Source organism: Suricata suricatta, chromosome 8 (assembly GCF_006229205.1).
Source record: "Suricata suricatta isolate VVHF042 chromosome 8, meerkat_22Aug2017_6uvM2_HiC, whole genome shotgun sequence".
Taxonomy (NCBI): Eukaryota; Metazoa; Chordata; class Mammalia; order Carnivora; family Herpestidae; genus Suricata; species Suricata suricatta.
Genome location: NC_043707.1, coordinates 109,591,587 through 109,604,125, shown reverse-complemented (window position 1 = coordinate 109,604,125; position 12,539 = coordinate 109,591,587). Strand labels below are relative to the sequence as shown.

General features: G+C 40.1%; 1 long non-coding RNA gene across 1 annotated transcript; it reads right to left on the bottom strand.

The window, feature by feature from the left end:
- Window positions 1–10,651: 10,651 nt before the first annotated feature.
- LOC115298006 lies at window positions 10,652–12,023 on the bottom strand. Its single transcript, XR_003911555.1, has 2 exons — window positions 11,959–12,023; window positions 10,652–10,854 (listed from the first exon to the last, which is right to left on the bottom strand). It is a non-coding gene; the product is annotated as an uncharacterized LOC115298006 (long non-coding RNA).
- Window positions 12,024–12,539: the final 516 nt, after the last annotated feature.

Here is a 12,539-nt window from a genome sequence, read left to right as displayed (position 1 = left end):
TTCAGATTCTGTGTCTCCCTCTCTCTCTCTCTCTGCCCCTCTCCCACTGCCCATCTCTCTCTCTCTCTCAAAAATAAACATTTAAAACATTAAAAATAAATAAAAGCACTGGAGACTGGTTTGCCCCCTAGCTACACAGAGAAAACCTGTAGCTCAACCAAGAAGTGAATTAAATTCCTGTGGAGTAAACTTCAACCAAGAACAGGGAGGAGAAAAAGAGGATCCAGCAGGTAAATTGTTCACCCTTCTTCCTCTCTCTGATGGACTATTCTGAGGTGTGGTGCATACACAGAACTTGTCCAGAAGATGTCCTAGATGACCAAGGCTGGATTTTTTTGGGACACTATAGCCAGCTTGCTACCCTAATACCTCACCTGCTATTGGCTTTCTTCCACTCCTCACTTCCCTTTTCCTTAACTCTTGCTGCCCTGGGATTGATTGCTCCTCTGAATACTTCAGCAAGAATGCCTTGGGTTCTGTTTTTCAGAGAGCCTGGGGTAAGATGATTCTGTATACAGAAAAAAAGAAAGCTAGGTCCCTACTCCCACACCACCCTGAAAACCATATCTAAGTGGAATAAACACCTAAACATTAGAAATAAAGCTTCAGAACATTTTGAAGAGAATGTTAGGAGAATCTTTCTCACAGAATAAGCAAGTATTTCTTAACCCAAAAGCACAAATCATGACAGAAAATATTGGTAAATGTGATTACCTACAATTTAGAAACATTTATTGAACGAAAGATGACATGAACAGGGGTGCCTGCCTAGCCGGTGGGGCGTGCGATGCTTGATCTAGGGGTTGAGAGTTGGAGCTCCGCATTAAGCACAGAGATTACTTAAAAATAAAATCTTAAAAAAAAAAGTTATGAACAAAGTTAAATTCCAAGCTGCAATCTGAGAAAGAAAGATATTTGCCATTCATTTGATTGACTAGATAACTGGAATTTAACAAAAATTTCTACAAAATGAAAGATAAACAACAGAGAAATGAGCAAAGGACAGAAACAAGCAATTTCTAGAAGAGACTTCCGGGTGGACAATAAACATATGACAAGATAACGAACCTCATTACTGATAGGGCAAATCAAAATAAAACCACTTAAGACACCATTTCATACCCATCTAACTGGGAGAATCTTGAAAGAATGATAAGATGTGTCGGGTGTGGAACAATGACCTGTCACCTGCTACCAGGAGTGTAAATCACTACAACCGTGTTAGAAATTAATTTGACAATATGTTTGTGAGGATATGCATGCCCTTTGACTCCCAAATTCCATTTCTTGTATTATCTAGGCTAGAGAAACTCCCACATATATCTACCAGGAGATTTATGAAGGAATGATCACTGTAGTGTTGTTTGTAATAGGAAAAAAAATGGAAATAACTCAAATGTTTGATCAGAGAAAGTTTTGGAATATCTACAAAATACTACAAATTGAATGGAATTGAATTAACTAGAGCTCTGTATATCAACAAGGATAAATCATAAACACATAATGAGAGAAAATAATCAAGTTGAAAAATAATGCATGCAGTATGATACCATTTACATATAGATGCAAAATATGGAAAACAAAGCCATACACTTATCAGCACACATACGTAATAAGTATAAAAACTCTTATGGAGAAGTCAAATGCTGAATTCAGGAGAGATGTTATGGTTGAGGAAGGTGGAATAGAAATGAAATCAGGGCGCCTGGGGGGCTCAGTCGATTGAGCATCAGGCTCTTGATTTCGGCTCAGGTCATGATCTCACAGTTTGTGAGTTCAAGTCCTATGTCCACCTCAGCGCAGAGCCCTCTTGGGATTTTCTCTCTGCCCCTCTCCCCCTCAAAAATAGATAAAAATAAACTTTTTTTTTAAAAAAAGAAATAAAATCAGTGTGGAGTATGTGCGAATTTCATCTCTATCTATAATGTTTATTTCTTTTTGGAAAATCTGAAGCAACTATAGCAAAACATTAGCATTCATACAGCTGAGAGTGGAAACAGGTGTTCCCTCTGTTTTTCTCCTTGTATGTTTGCAATATTTCATTAAGTTTTTTTTAGTAGAATGCTTTGAAAAGATTCAATAAAAGCTGAGTCCCTGAAAAAACAAAAAAACAAAAACAAAAACTAGCATTGAAATAAGTGTGGGCTAAACAATTGTAAAAAGTTGGGTAAATAATTCTAACCAGAGTAATGTCAAGTCCTGCACACAGATTTCCTTCTCAGGTGTGTTGAAATTCTTGTTCCATTAAAAAAAAAAAAAAACAACAAAGTAGAAATCATCAAAATGCATATTGTGGGTGTAGTTTGCTCAAGAAAGGTAATGCAGAGTTCCAAATAGTAGACTCATTCTCAGCCTTGCCTTATATCAAATATTGGTGAGTGAATGAATATAAATATGTTTGGGGGGCACCTGGGTGGCTCAGTCATGATGTTAAGCATTGGACTCTTGACTTTGGCTCAGGTCATGAGTTCATGGCTTGTGGGATGGAGCCCCACATTGGGCCCTGTGCTGACAGTGCAGAGTCTGTGTGGGATTCTCTCTCTCTCTCTCCCTCTCTTTGTCTCTGCCCCTCCCCACTCATGCTCTCTCTCTTTCTCTCTCTTTCAAAATAAATAAATAAATATTGTGGTAGGGTCCCCTCTCTAAGAAAAGAAAAACAACCTCAAGGCAACCTGGCTATATGCATACATGACAACATCCCTCATGACCTTGTAACATGAGACCACTTAGTCAGACTACATGTTTATGTGTTACCATATACAGGAGTCAAAGAAGTAAAAAAAATATTTTAAAAAACTACGTCACATGGCGTTTGGGGCTCAGTTCTTTGGGTACAAACCCAACTGAGTGGTGCTGGCAGGAATAAAGTTGCTTGCTAGAAGGAAAAGCCTCGGTGTCACAACTCCTTATGCACGAATCCTGCTACAACATTAAAGACAATAAATATGCTTGGAGTTAAAATATTTCAGGTAAGAATAGATCCCATTTTGTGACTTCCTACTTTAACAGAATCGGTCCATTTCTGGTCCTGATCTGCTGGATAAGAAGTCTTCTATGGTAATCATTCTAAGGTCCATAAACACACATTATGTCTTACATGCCTCCATGTTATGCATTGAACTAGGTATAGGTGGCTTCTTGAAGGATTGAGTGAACCAGAGAGGTGGGGGTGCAAGCATCCTGGGCAGAGGATAAAATGGGAGCAAATTCAACAAAACATAGATAGGAAATAGATCTTGGATTCCTTCTACTGGCAGGTGTAGGAGCAGGAGATAGTTTGAGAAAATAGGTTATGGTAAGACTAAAGAAAGAGGTATTTGAGTTTTGTCTTAAACTCATTTTAGCATACTGTAGTTTCTAAATTTGATGCATTTTGTTCATCATGTTTATTTTTGTTTTTGAGAGAAGGAGAAGATTCAAGCCAGGGACGGGCAGAGAGAGAGACAGAGAACCTGAAGCTGGCTGGCTCTGCACTGACAGCACAGAACCCCATGTGGGGCTTGAACTCACGAGCCATGAGATCGTGACCTAAGCCAAAGTCAGAAGCTTAACTGACTGAACCAGCCAGGTGCCGCTTTTGTTCATCGTGTTTTAAGTTGTCATGTCGCAAAGTGGTCAACAATGTGGGACCAGTTACCTCTTTCACCTTCTATAATAATTGGTAAACTGTCATATTTTTAAAATAAATTTTGACATGGAAAATTAATTTATTTTTTTTTAAAAAAAGCACTACAGTGCTTTGACCTCCATGCAAGTCCTCGTTCCCCCACTGCACAGAAAACCACAGTTAGGACCTATAGCTCTGGAGCAAGATTGTCCAAGTTCAAATCTTTTGTTTGTTTGGTTGGTTTTGGTTTTGATTTTTTCTCTTTAAAAAACATTGAGCGTCCAACTCTTGATTTTGGCTGAGCTTATGATCCCAGGGTCATGGGATCAAGCCCTGCATCGGGCTCCACAGTTAATGTAGAGCCTGCTTGAGATTCTCTCTCTTTCTGCTCCTCTCCTCCACTCACACTCTCTCTCAAAAGAAGAGAAAAGACAAGAAAAGAAAAAAACTTTATTGCTGTATGATAAACACATAAAATAAGAAACATACGTTTGATACACACAACCTAATGAATTTGGTATTAAGTATATGCCTATGAAATCATCACCACCATTAAGGCCATAGATGTTTCCATACTCCCTCAAAGTTTTCTTCCTCTCCCTTTCTTATGTTTTGTTACATGGTATTATTATTTTTTGTTGTGTGGTGAGAGCATTTAACATAATATCTACCCACTTAGTACATTTTAAGTATTAAAAAAAATACTGTTAGTTATAGGCAGTATGCTGTAGATTTCTAGAATTTATGCCTAACTGAATCTTGTTCCTCTCTGACCATCACCTCCCTGTTTCCCTCTCCACCCAGCCCCTGATAACCACCGTACAACTCTCTTCTTCTAGGAGTTGACTGTTATTGATTCCACCTCTAAGAGAGATTATTTACAAATTCATATCTTGATTCTGCAATTTACTAAGGACTCGGACAAGTCATTTAAGTTCTCTCAGCTCCAGATCGTCATCATGAAGATAATAGCTGTACACATGTTATAGGCTTGTAAGGACTAACTGAGGGAAATCTTTCAAAGGGCTTAGAGAAGTTTTTTACTTTTAATGTTTATTTATTTTTGAGAGAGAGAGAGAGAGAGAGGCACAGATAGAGTGCAAGCCAGGGGGAGGTGCAAAGAGATAGGGAGACACAGAATCTGAAGCAGGCTCCAGGCTCTGAGCTATTGGCACAGAGTGGGTCACGGGGCTTGAACTCATAAACTGCGAGATCATAACCTCTGCTGAAGTCAGACACTCTGACTGCCACCCAGGCACCCCGAGAAGTTTATTTTTTAATAGAAAGCCCTCAATAATAGCTAATATTAGCTATTATTTTCAGTTCAGTAGTATCTCAGCTCTCTTTTATGTATTTTTGGGTTTTTTGTTTTGTTTTTAAGTAGGCTCCATATAGAGTGTACATGGAGCCCAATGCAGAGCTTGAGCTCATGACCCTAAGATGAAGACCTGAGCTGAGATCAAGAGTCAGACACTTAACCCACTGAGCCACCCAGGAGCCCCTTATTCTTGTTTTAAATATACACACACCTGCAGATAACATGGAGAAGTGTGAAGTTGTTTGTACTAAATGGCATCATACCAAACATAGTGGTCGGTGACTTTATCACCCAGGAATAAATCCTGGAGGTCATTCTCTGCACATGGAAGTCAACCTTTTCTTTTATATTGTATGTAGCCAGTCCACTTCCAATAAACCTTAGACCTTTGAGTTTTTCCCAGTTTGTCCAATGATGAGCAATGCTGCAGTGAACATCTTTGCACAAGGATCTTGTGTCCTTGTAAGTGCTTCACTATGGTAGATGCTGAGAGGAGACTTCCCATGTCATAGTGTGCACAAATTTAACCTTTCAGCCAATGCTGCATTTGCCCTCCAAAGTGGCTATGCTGATTTATATTCCTCCCAGCAGTCTTTGCGGAAATTAGGCATTTCAACTTTGTAAAAGCTTTTCCTATCCCTTCTAAACTGAATATTTGCAATCTTTTAAATTCTAATCTGATGGGTGAGATTTTTTTATTTTAAGTTAGCTTTCTCCGATTGCTGGGAGAATTGGTCAAATGTATGTTTTAATATGTATATGTATACATGTATAATACATGTACATATACAAATATGTGTGTGTTACGTGTATATTAGCATTTGTGTTTTCCCATTTGTAAATTCTTGGCATCCTATTTTCTTTTTTTTAATTAACTATATGAGTCCTTTATATATTATGAGTTTTAATTCTTTGATACATATACTACAAATATATTTTCTCAGTCGGCTAACTGCCTTTAGCTTTCCTTATGGTATCTACTGTTCTGCAGAAGTTTCTAATAGCAATATAGTCAAGTGTATCAACTCTTCTTTTAAGCTTTTTTCTTGTTTTTCTTTCTTAATGTTTATTTATTTATTTTGAGAAAAAGAGAAAGAACGCAAGCAGGGGAGGAGCAGAGAAAGAGAGAGAATCCCAAGCAGACTCTGTGCTGCCAGCGCTGAGCCCAGTGTGTGGCTTGAACTCACGAATTGTGAGACAACTTCAGCAGAAATGAAGAATTGGAGGCTTAACCAACTGAGCCACCCAAGCACCCATAAGCTTTTTGTGTGTTTGTTTGAATCTTCTTCAGCAAGATTTTCCTTACTCCTAAGGCCAAAAACATTTTTCTATAGTTTTTTCCTAATAACTTGATATCTATTTTTTATATTTAGGTTTTTAATTATTCAGAAATGTATATTTTGGGGGCACCTGGCTGGCTTAGTCTGTAGATAATGCAACTCTTGATTTTAGGGTTGTGAGTTCAAGACCCACACTAGTTGTAGAGTTTACTTTTTTTTTTTTAAATGTTTTATTTATTTTTGATACAGAGAGAGACAGAGCATGAGAGGGGGAGGGGCAGAGAGAGAAGGAGACACAGAACTGGAAGCAGGCTCCAGGCTCTGAGCTAGCTGTCAGCACAGAGCCCGACGCGGGGCTCGAACCCACGAATGTGAGATCTGACCTGAGTCGAAGCCGGAGGCTTAACTGACTGAGCCACCCAGGCGCCCCTAGAGTTTACTTTTTTTTAAAAAAAGAAAGAAATGAATATTTTTAATGCTATTGGTAAGAATCCATCTTGACTCTTTTCCCCAAAAGAACTTCCAATTGTCTCCAGCTCCATTTTTTGGACATCAGCTTCATTGAGAGGTAATTCACATGCTGTTACAACACACCCATTTAAAATGTAGAAGTCAGGGCATGTGGGTGGCTCAATGAGTTGAACACCAGGCTCTTGACTTCAGCGCAGGTCATGATCCCAAGGTTGTGGGATCAAGCCCCCACATCAGGCTCTGCACTGAGCATGGAATCTGCTTAAGATTCTCTCTCTCTCTCTCTCTCTCTCTCTTTCTCTCTCTGCCCCTCTCCCCTGTTAGTGCATGATCTTTCTCTAAAGTAAAAAAATAAATAAATGAAAAAAATCTTTTTTAAAAAGACTCAAAATAAAATAAAATAAGATGTACAAGTCAGTGGGGACTGGCTGGTTCAGTCAGTAGAATATGCAACTTGGTCTCAGGGTTGTGATTTCAAGGCCCACATTTGGTGTAGAGGTTAGCTAAAAATATAATCTTTAAAAAAATAAAAAATAAAATGTACAAGTCAGTGGTTTTTAGTATATTCACAGAGTAGTATAATCATCACCACAATAAATTTTGGAACATTTTCATTGTCCCCAGAAGAAACCTCATCCCCTTTTTACCCCAACCTTTCCCCCAGTCCTAGACAACCATTAATCTGCCTTCTATCTCTAGATTTGTCTCTTCTGGACAGTTCATATAAATTAGATCATATGACATATGATCTGTCTGGCTGCTTTCACTTAGCATAACGTTTCAAGGGTTATCCATGTTGTAGAATGTATCAGTATTTCATTCCTTTTTATTACCAAACAATACTCCATGGTATGGGTATACCACTTTTATTTCTCTCTGCATCAGTCGATGGACATTTGGGTTGTTTCCTTTTTTTTGTTATTATGAATAATGCTGCAGTGAGCCTCACTGCCCCAGGCAATCACTCATCTGGTTCCTGTCACTGTAGGTTAGTGTTCCCTTTTCTAGAATTTCATACAAATAAAATCATAGAGCATGTATTCTTTTGTGTCTGGCCTTTTGTACTGAGCATCACATTTGTAAGATTCATGCATGTTATTGGAAGAATAACATGGCGCCTTTTTATGGCGAATTAGCATTCCATTGTGTGGATACATCTCCAAATTTTTAAATTCTGACTTAATTTACCAATTTTTTAAAATTGCATGCTTTTCTTTTTCTTTTTCTTTTTTTTTTTTAACATTTATTTATTTTTGACAGACAGAGCTTGAACCAGGCTTCAGGCTCTGAGCTGTCAGTCCAGAGCCCAACGTGGGGTTCAAACTCACGAACCGCGAGATCATGACCTGAGCCGAAGTCAGTTGCTTAACCGACTGAGCCACCCAGGCGCCCCAATTGCATGCTTTTCAGATCTCACTCACGATGTGCCTTTAAAATGTCTTCATTGGGGAAGCTTTCTCCTTTGGTCCTGAGGAATCTCAGGCATTCACATGACTCTTAGATAACAAAAGGTGCCAAGGTCACAATAAATGACAGTATCAGTTCAGGCACTGGAATGCCCGATTCTGTGTAATAATTAAAACGCCAGACTATTAAAGCGAAAACTCCTCTCTTGTCACTTGGACCTTCTGTACCAACACTTACAGGAAGGCTGGAGGGAGCTAGCGCCGGGGCTGTGCTCTTCCCCTATCCAGGGTATCACATCCTCATCTAGTTGGCAGACAGGCAGACTCGCAGTTTTGGAAGACAGTCAAGTAAAACTTTTTCTCTCAGGTTTGGGAAAGAAACACTTTTGTTAAATGGTTTCAAGTTCTCTGGGATTGGCAAATATTCAATGCCAACTATTTATTTCTTGGCTGTGTTGATGCGTTCTGCAGAGGCCCCTAGTAGATACCTTCTGTTGTATCTGCCATAGTGTGGGTGATACCATTTTCCTTCCATTGGCTGCCCCCATCTTAGCTTTTGTGGGGTTTTGTTTGTTTGTTTGGTTTTGGTTTTGCTTTGGTTTTTCAGTGGTCCACAATATCCTGGGTCTTTCTGTTGGAGTCCCATGGCTCTTCCAAGCAATTCTCTTGGGCAAGATTTAAAGGGTTTAAGCCAGCTCTCCTTTCAAAGAGATCTTCCACTAAGGCTTGGAGTGCAGGCCACTTGACATAATCATTTCCCCTTCTCCCCTGTGGTTTGAGCAGCTAGCCAGCCCATCTCTGCTCTTCCCGTGTTCCAGGCATCAGGCAGACACTGACTTACTACCTGGAGGTGTTACAGACCAAGGTCTCCAGGTGGTCCCATTGAAATAGTTTCCTCTTGAGAATGGGAAAATATCCCCTACCGCTGCTCACTGAGAGAGGGGAGGAGAGATCCAGCATAGCTTTATTCAGAAAAATCCTCTTTACAAAGTTTTACAGCAACCTTTATACCCTGGAGGGTGAGAAGGTTAAGAATGTGCAACTAGTTTGCTTTTTTTTTCTTAGTTTATTTATTTATTTTGAGAGGGGGTGAACAGATGGGGGGGGGGGGAGAGAGAGAGAGAGAGAGAGAGAGAGAGAGAATCCCAAGCAGGCTCCCCACCTTCAGCATAGAGCCCCATGGGGGCTCAAACTGCTGAATAGTGAGATCAAGACCTGAGCTGAAATCAAGAATCAGATGCTTAACCAACTGAGCCACCTAGGCACCCCTATGCAACTAGTTTTGACCATTTACTTTGAAACTCCTACAAGATGGTTTGCTGACAACTTTGTTATCTTGTATCTACTGCCTTAGGGTTTCTGGATGAAACTTCCAATTTAAAATCCTATTACACTTGCATTTGTGAGCTAAATGCTACTTGGATGTGATGGATTATTCTTTTTACTATCCTAATGGATTAAATTTGTCAATGTTTTATTTAAGATTACGGAATCTATGTTCATAAATGAAATTGACTATACTTGTGCTTTTTCCGTATCGACCTTGTGAGTATCATGCAGCTATATAGAAATTTGCATACTATGACTCAGATGTGCCAAGGATATAATGTTCATTATTTTCCACAGTTAATTCTATCTTAGACTCAAGTCTCTAGTCCTGCTAATAGCATGGGGGGAAAAAAACTTTTAATTATGTTTATGTCTCTATAAGTTAAAATTGAATTTAGTCAATTCAGAATTCTACTCCCTGCTGGCTGTAACCCCCTCACAATAGCAGGGGAGGGACCCCATGCTGTCCTGTGGCCTTCCCTGATCCCACTGTCACAGCCTGCTGAGGAAAAGCCAGTCCTACCTTATCCTTTGCAGTATTGTTCTGAGATTCATCGCCTCTGCATTCTGCACCTCCCCATGCCAACGTCAGGCAGGAAGAGAATTCAAATTATTAAGAAGGGGACAATGCATCAGGAGGCGTTTTTGAAACACTTAAACTAGCTTACTTATCTTTAAATCCAAGACATTTATTGTTCTTATGCTTTTGTGGCTAAATCAAGAATCCAATCACACGAATAGTTCCAAGTTATATTGGTGTGGAAGCAAGCTGAGCATTTCTTCCAAGTGCTTTGCTCCCCTTCTCAGAATCCTCTCAGGAAACCTATGCTAATAACTATTACTTATGATAGCTCTGTCAGGTGCCTTACTTATATTACTTTTCAATGTTTATTTTATTTACTTTTGAGAAAGAGAGAACCAGAGTGTGCGGGGAAGGGGCAGAGAGAGAAGTAGACACAGAATCCCAAGCAGGCTCCAGGCTCTGAGCTGTCAGCACAGTGCCCCACGTGGGGCTTGAACTCACGAACTGTGAGATCATAACCTGAGCCAAAATCGGACACTTAACTGATTGAGCCACCCAGGCGCCCCTTACTTATATCATTTTTAAGTCTTGCTATAACCCAGTGGAGTACATAATGCCATTGCCATTTCACAGAAAAATAAACTGAGGCACAGAGAGGTGGCTGTATTAGTTAGGATACAGGCTAAGTTGTTGTAACAAAGAGATAACAAAAGAGAGTGGCTTGAACAAGCTGGAGGTTTATTTCTCTCTCACAAAACACAACAGAGGCAGGCAGAAGGTCCAGGGTGCAGGTGGCTCGGCTTCACTCAGTTATCCAGGGACCTTCCTTCGGTCCCATTACTCCACCATTTAATCATCCATTGTGCCGTCCTCATCTGTTTGGTAAAAGCTGGCTCACCACTACACATGCATGTCCCAGCCTGTGGGAAAGAGGAAGAAAGGATGAAGGACAGGCAGTTCCTTTAAGGAAACTACCCACAAACACTTCAGCTCATGTCCCATTGTCCAGAAAGATCATAGTCACATGGCCACAACTAACTGCATGGATGGCTGAAAAATAGAGGCTCTACTCATGCCTTCGTAAAACTAGTGGTAGATAGATGCGGTAGTGACTCTGTTACTAAAAGAAGGGAATCATGGGGGCATCTCGGTAGCTCAGTCTGTTGAGCATCTGATTTCAGCTCCAGTCATGATCTCACATTTAGTGGGTTCGAGCCCCACATCGGGCTCTATGCTGAACTCTTGTTCAGAGCCTGGAGCCTGCTTGGGATTCTGTGTCTCCTTCTCTCTCTGCCCCTTCTCTGCTCATGCTCTGTCTCTCAAAAATAAGTAAATGTAAAAAAAAAAAATTTAGGGACGCCTGTGTGGCTCAGTTGGTTAAGCGCCGGCTTCAGCTCAGGTCATGATCTCGTGGTTCGTGGGTTCGAGCCCCGTGTTGGGCTCTGTGGTGACAGCTAGCTCAGAGCCTGGAGGCTGCTTCAGATTCTGTGTCTCCCTCTTTCTCTGACCCTCCCCTGCTCACACTGTCTCTCTCTGTCTCTCAAAAAAAATAAAAGACATTAAAAAAATTTTTTAAATTTTTTTAAAGAAAGGAATCATGGACACTCGGAATTGTTTAGGCATCTCTGCACAGAGAAAAAACTACAGTTCCCATTTGCCTTGCAGATGGGAGCCCCCAACTACATATAAACAGAAGTCACTGTGTGGGGCTTTGTGGAAAACTTTTGTTGTCCTGCTTCCCTTCATCCATTCTGCTGCTTGGAGAGCAGATGACGTGACTAGAGCTTCAAAAGCCATATTAGACCATGAGTGACCTAGAACGTGCTAAGGATGGTGGGGCATGCAGAAAGGAAACACCTAGAAGCTAAATGATCTAGGAGCCACCAAACCAACCTGGAACCACTAAACTCTTTAATTTTGAGGGAGAAATCATTCTCTTTCACATTTAAGTTGCTTTATGATCTACACGCAACCAAATGTAATTCTTAACTCATTCAAATTACTCACTTAAGCAATGTACTCACAGTCATGCAGCTAGGAAGGTGTTTATACTCAGATTTACCTGGCTCCAACGCCCATATTCTTGCCCCTGCAGGATTAAATCAGTCTTTTACAAGACAAAAATGGTACCCCTTTGTTAAGATCCTACGATGCAATAAAGAAATAGAGGTAGGCTCCCTCCTATTTATGGAAAGATATTTATCCTCTGCATTCAGAGTCCTTTATGTGATACAGCATTTTGGCTAGCAAAATATTTCTCTGATAGATGTATGCAACATAAAATTACAGAAAAGCACCATGAGCTAGCGAGCCAGGCATGATTTGTTATTCTTATCTTTGACTTTTTCTATTAATTTTAATTGGCTTCCTATTCATTCCTTTTGTTGTCAGCTAGCATGTGCTGACAGGTAAGCGGTCGGAGGCACCAGTGTTAAGGAAGATTAATGGGGAACATTTTTGAAATGTATAACAATCTATTTGTCACTGTAACTTTTTTCCCATTTGGAAAAAAATCCATAATTATTTAACTGTTAATTCTAATACATTGGGTCCACCTTGAGGGACACACAGTTGGAGATTCTCTGATCAACAGATCAGATCAACA